Source organism: Malus domestica, chromosome 13, assembly GCF_042453785.1.
Source record: "Malus domestica chromosome 13, GDT2T_hap1".
NCBI lineage: Eukaryota > Viridiplantae > Streptophyta > Magnoliopsida > Rosales > Rosaceae > Malus > Malus domestica.
The window spans coordinates 34,716,516-34,722,910 of NC_091673.1; the positions used below are offsets into that span (position 1 = coordinate 34,716,516).

General features: G+C 36.0%; 1 long non-coding RNA gene across 10 annotated transcripts; it reads left to right on the forward strand.

The window, feature by feature from the left end:
• The first annotated feature begins 607 nt into the window (after positions 1–607).
• On the forward strand, positions 608–4,395 carry LOC139190312 (uncharacterized). Of its 10 annotated transcripts, none has more exons than XR_011574439.1 (9): positions 608–990; positions 1,084–1,146; positions 1,228–1,429; positions 2,078–2,250; positions 2,342–2,385; positions 2,481–2,600; positions 3,164–3,321; positions 3,765–3,860; positions 4,149–4,395. It is a non-coding gene; the product is annotated as an uncharacterized lncRNA (long non-coding RNA). The 10 variants fall into 10 exon arrangements; XR_011574440.1 differs by having other exon boundaries at positions 3,164–3,316; XR_011574442.1 differs by having other exon boundaries at positions 2,342–2,382.
• Positions 4,396–6,395: the final 2,000 nt, after the last annotated feature.

Below are 6,395 nucleotides of genomic sequence, written 5' to 3' on the forward strand. Positions count from 1 at the left end.
TTGTCGGGTATTGTGTGTGTTCAATTTTAAATAAACAAAATTCAAACTGATTTCTAGCATGACAGATGAATGGACACGATGAAGTGATGATTGGGATTTTAAGTGATGATTGGGATTCTTACAAAAGGATTAGGATAGGATCCTATTCCGGAATTTCACTCAAAAGCTGACATGAGCTAATTTGCTTTTAGGGGTGCTTGGGACAAGCGTTCACGAGCACGCATGACTCAGCACTTGATGCAGTGCCAATTAGTGGATGGAAGTCAAACAAAAATGTCCTCACAGGTTTACTAAAATTTGTTTTGGAAACCCATAAATAATAAGTCACCAGACACCGGCGGCCTGAAATGAAGGCGGGCGAAAACAGAAAAAAGATAAAAGGTTGACGCAATTTGTGCAACGGAGAGCTGTACACAGTACCTGTACATACATCGTAAAGCCGGCATACACATTACACACACCAAATGTGTCAGGATTAGATAAATCAATTACCTCTTCTAATTCTAACAGTTGTATGTTTTGTCTCATCCTGATTACACGTCGGTGCATCAGAATGAGTAAATCAAATAAGTTGTCTATTTTAATTCTAATTCATTTCTTCAACATTATCTATATACTAAAATTCGGTTCTTTTGGCATTGTTTTTCACTGTTTGTGAACGGTAAAATGTCGGAAATGCCCTCGACTTCTCTTGCTTTGTACAGTTGATCCTCGGTTTTACCCTCGCTGGGCACGCGTGTCCTTCATCGCTGGCTTTTCTAGTTTGATTTCTCTGCTTTTTCGTTGTCTACCTTTCGTTTTGCTTCTCTCTCTCTCCATTTCCTGCACTCACTTTTTTTCCTCTCGCCGATTGTCGACGCCAGTTTTTCTTGCCCAAAATCTCCTGCGCTCTTGAGAAATTCTTATTGAAAGCCCCCAGCCCTTCAAGTTTCTGCCATTATTGAATTCGATCGGAATCCATTTTTTTCTCGCATAACCTGGTGTTTCCTAGTGAGTTTTCCGTCTTTCTCAAAGTGCTTGAAAAAAAAAAAAAATTTGTGGTTTGTGCGTGGCTGCCTGATTTGATTTGGTTTTTGCTTTTAGGAAAAGCTGGAGTTCGAATTTTCGGGTTTTTGCATGCAAGCTTGGAAGCCCTTTCTGATCAAGGTATATAATTTCTGTTTTTTCTATTATATCTTATGGTGAACAAAATTAAAATATTTTTTTTGGGTTGTGATCCATTTGCAGATCAAGAAATCAAGATTCAAAGATAATATGCCACCAATCACAGGACTCTGAATTCCTTTCTGGAACCCTGTTGCTGCACTGAATCATCATATTTTGGAAGTAGATTTTTATTTTTTGGTTCTCTGTGCTTTGCGGTTTTGTGTACAGATTTAGTTGAACATGGGGAAATCATAGCTACTCTTCCTGGAAAAGCTGATGCGAAGTGAGCTTCCGTTTTTATTTTCCATTTTGCTGTGAATTTATTTCGTGATTTGATTGGTGATCTCAATATGAACCCGTTAGTTTTGAATTTTGGCACATGGCATTACAAAAGCTAATGAATCCCATGCTTAAGTTGTTTTATTTCAACATCTGTTCAACTTATTGAAATCTTGTGATCAGTTTTTTCCCCTGAAAACTTTGTGATCAATTTAATCCTGTTAGAATATGTAATATTTCTTTGTCCCAAATAGATAAATTTTGGTTAGTTGGTGGAGCATTTGGAATGCTTATCAGTTATTTACTAAATGTAGTTTAAAGGAACAACTTAAATTTCTTGGGATGCCTATTTTAAAAGCAAAAGGAGAGATTGAAGCACTCTGTGCCCAGTTAAATGGCGACAATCATGTAGATGTTTGCATTACGTTTGACAGTGATGCGTACCTCTTTGAGGCTAAATGCGTAATAAAAACTTTTCGATCTAATTCCAAAGTAAGTATTAATGTCTTAGTAAGTTTAACTATCCTTGACTTGAGCAATTGTTTCTGCTTTTTCATATTTAAATTTTATTCTTTTGAACTCATATCTCCTCTTGCCAGTTCTCAGGGCTTATTATATTTTTAGGCACTAAGAGAATCTCATCGCTATGCAGGAACCATTTGAATGGTACTATATGTCAGATATCGAAGCTGGTCTTGGTTTGAAGAGGAACCACTTGATTGCTCCCTCGCTTTTGGCTGAAAATGACCATGATTTGAATGGAGTTCAATGGCTTGATACAACTCTTTGTTTTGGTCAAACGTTTAGTGAAGATGAGATAAATAGGTATGATACTAACTGGTTTTACACATGGTTTCTTTTTTGCTTAAAATGTTTTATGAAAAAAAAAAAAAATTAAAGATCACATTGCATGCAGGTTAGGTGAAATAGGCAGTTGCGATGCTTCTGTCTTTCAAGGTGGTATGTAATTTGTGGATGATAGTGTACCCAGTTTGGATGAGAGCCCATTAAAGTCAAAATTTTCTCATTGTTTTTTTTTTTTTTTTTTTTTGTAGGCATCCCAACAGCAAAAGAGCTCATTTCAAGTCTTCCTGTGAATTCTTTAGCAACGCAGTTGGTGACAGCTACATAAAAGTTAAGAGAGGTTCAAATGCAGTTGCTCTTCATGTTATATGGTACATTGATCAAATCACTCAAATCCCTTTATTTTATATATAGTCGTTGTTAGCACTAACATCATATTCAATTTTTTGTGTGTCTGCTGCCTTTTTTAATCTCAATATCCCCTTTTTTGTCCTTCTTTTGTTTATATGTTTATTTATTTATTTATTTTTTGCTAAAATATTGCTCTTTGAATTGTTTCGAGGATACTTAATAGTCCAAATTTTTTCAGTGAGCTTTTATGTGCATTTTTTGTTTGGTTCTTATTTGAAATGAACTTTGTAAGAAGTATCTTGGCATAACCCAATTTTTACATGAATCTAAGTTTTTCAAGAATAGCAAAGGAGAGAAAGGAGTCTGTTGTGTTTGGTGTAAAATTAATTTTTTTGTATTCCAATTATGTATGTTTTTTGCTGTCAGTGTGTATTTTTGCGTTGTCTGATTAGCGGTTATGCATAATACTATTTACAATGTGTGCATTTTTAGTATTGATAGTAATGTTATAAATAATTAGATGGCACGAATGTTGTATGAATCTTGATATATTTTACAAATAATTTGTATTTAAATTATCTAGATGAGGTTGAATAGCGGAAGTCCAAATGTACACTTCACTGGAAGAAAGATTGTGTGACATAGATCCAGGTTGCGAATTTGTATGCTCATGTGGAAGAATGCTCTGTTGGTCGGACGACATTGACTTAACTAATGGACATGGACAGAAGACATGGTACGGTAAGTATAGTAAATCTTTCGTCCTTGTTATTATGCAGTTGTAGGTTCTTTTCCTAGTCCTAGGCCATCTTATCATTATGTCTTAAAATAATAACAAAGTTTCCATGGCACTATAAATAAAGACCTTTCTGGGATTTTCGAAACTATCCTTAGAACAATAGTTAAGGATATCCAATGTACTTCTGATGCAAATATGAAGTACAACATTTTTCTTACGTAGTAGACCGAATTGGTTGGAGCATGATGCAAGTGTCAGTACAGCTGGATATTCATTTGCTCACAAAAAAATTTTGTGCATACCTTCATGTTGTTTTATACAAAAATTACGGGATTTATTTATCCTAAATTCACTGTTGTTAATAATTGTACCTGCATGCCATGCCTCAATGATTAGTCACTGAATTTTGTTAAATGTGTTGCATGTAAAAATTGGTTACTTTGAGGAGTCACTCTTCTGTATCTGGTGAAGATGAATTACAATAAAGCATGAAAGTGGCCATGACGTTTAAGGAAAAATTTATACTTCTGCCACAAGCCAGGTGCTTATCTAAAACATATATAATTACTTACATAAGTTGATTGTCTCTATTTCAACTTAGCGTCGTTCTTAATGTTCAACTGCCTGGAAAGGGTTCTTGAAGTTGTATTTTGGAATTAGTGTTCTTGATTCAGAAAAAAGGTCAATAAATACCTGCCTACACTCCACTTGTATGTAAATAGTATTGCTTATCATATATATTTTTACATTATACGGTTTTGAAAAGAATTACCCTGTAACCTTCCCCCCGATCCTAAGCCTATGCTTATGTGGTTATACATATTTGAAGGCACTAAATTCAGACATGCAAGATTGTGAGATCAGACCCCAAGAAAAGAGCTAGAGCAGGGATCCAGATAACAAAGGGGCCAAGGCAGAGTCATGAGAGCCCACAAGGAGCAACTTGAGGAAAGTGTCGATCAAAACTTTTGTATGTAACCATTTTCCAAATTCAGTGTAAATAGTAATGTTTTGAAACGCAATCTTTTATATCTTGCAAACATAATCTTTAATACAATTTTCAGTTGCAAACGTAATTTTCATACAATTTTCAATCCCGCAACAATGCATGTGCAAAATTTTCTAGTTGATTACTTAAACATGACTGACGAAATCAAATCCGTCAAGTATCGACACACTAATCATTTTATTCACTTCCCATCATTTGAGCTGATCAAGGATTCTTGTTTTGAGAAGAAGCTGATCAAGGATTCTTACCGCACCATTTTAATATCCCTAGATCTTTGTTACAGCAATAAATTTCGAAACAAAATTAGGGAGTTCATAATTGAAAGTTAACTAGTAGTAATTGGAGCGATTATATTTTACTTGGCATTCAAAGTAGCATTGGGTATCCAAAGCTCGTCCAAGTATAATGGGATAAGGTCAAACTTTCAATTTTGAAGAAATGAGACATTTCACAATAGGTGGGAAAAAGCGAGTGTTGTTGTAGGCATAATTGACTGAACAATTATGGAGGCCATAAAGAGAGAGAAAGGTGAGGCAATAGTAGAGAAGAGAGAGATGTGTAATTATGAGGTGTGTTATATTCCACCCCATTGTGCCGTTATTTATACTAGTAGGGAAGGTTAAATCCTTACCCTTTTAGGATTACAACTCATAATAGGTAATCGACTTCTAATAGGAAGAGATATTCCAAGATATACTAGGATTTACACAATCACATTCCTAATCTAATAGGACTGCAACACTCACCCTTGAGTGTGTAAATACTCAAGTAAATGGCGTATCAGGTCTTCAGTGATAAAGTCGTCAGCATAATGATCAAATGCGAGTCTCAAATCAACGGAAGATTGCATAAAAAGTAAAACTCACAAAACCTCGCTATGGTAAAACCCAAGGTGGGAGAAAAACCCATAGACTAAGGAGAAAAGTGAGAAATTGCATTCAGTCAAAACTATATGTCTTTTGGACGCAAGTAGAAGAGCTCACAAGGGTATGATTAACCCAAGATGGGTGCCTCGTTAAAACTTAGTTGGGTAGCAAAAACCCAGTGGAAAAATGCTCTTAATTGTAGGGAAAAAGTGTACATTAAGATCAAGTGAGTATACTTCTAGATACTCCTCCTGAGTTTGATATAACTTCCAAATGAGAACTACAAGCATTGCATATGAATAGTTAGGCGTACCAATTCCTAGGACAAGCTTTTGAAAAGTTGACTTCAGCAGTGACGTCGTGTAGAGGTCAGCAAGGTTGTTTGGGATCGGCTTGCATGACTTCAATCTCATGATGCTTTGCTGATGTAGATGTAGACGCAATATGTCTTGGCGTTGACTTTGTTGATGTATCATGTCTTGGTCGAGTTGATACATGCGGCATAATCTTCATGGATCGTTGTTGGGACTCAACGATGGATGAAAAATATAGCAAGTACTTCGAATATGCTCAACAAGAACTCCTAACCATGTCTCACTTGTGGCATAGTGAAGTAAGGTTAGTCTTGGAACGTTTCGAAGATTTCGCAACTAAGGTCATATCGTGGACCTCCAAGATATTGCGATATCCCTAATGCTAAAGACTTAATCATTTGGGAATTTTGCCTTGTGTGGGTTTGATAAGTAACCAGCTTTAGCATAACAAACAAGGCAAGCATCATTTTGAGGATTAAGGGGTTGGATCTGCTCGAGATGTGTTGGGATTTGCCCTTATGGTACCTTCAGGTACGTCTTTAATACCAATTCAGTGGATGCATGTAGGCACGATGCTGCATCTTTACCAAGATCAACAATGAATGAGATATCCTATCTAAATACACTGATCTAAGTACAACGAAGCGCAAAGTTGAACTTAGATATGGAACTTCAGATTCCATAACCTCTTCAAAGGTCTCATTTGCATATAACGTATGGACGATCAACGGTATACTCAAATGTGATATCTTCAGGGTGTCGTTCGACTGGTAGACCAAGGTACCATCAAAACAACGCTTGAACTTCAGGTCAAGGCATAAATGAGCTTTCCCAAGATCCTTAATCTCAAATTCCATTTCAGGTGCGAGGTAGTTTTCTCAAGCTCT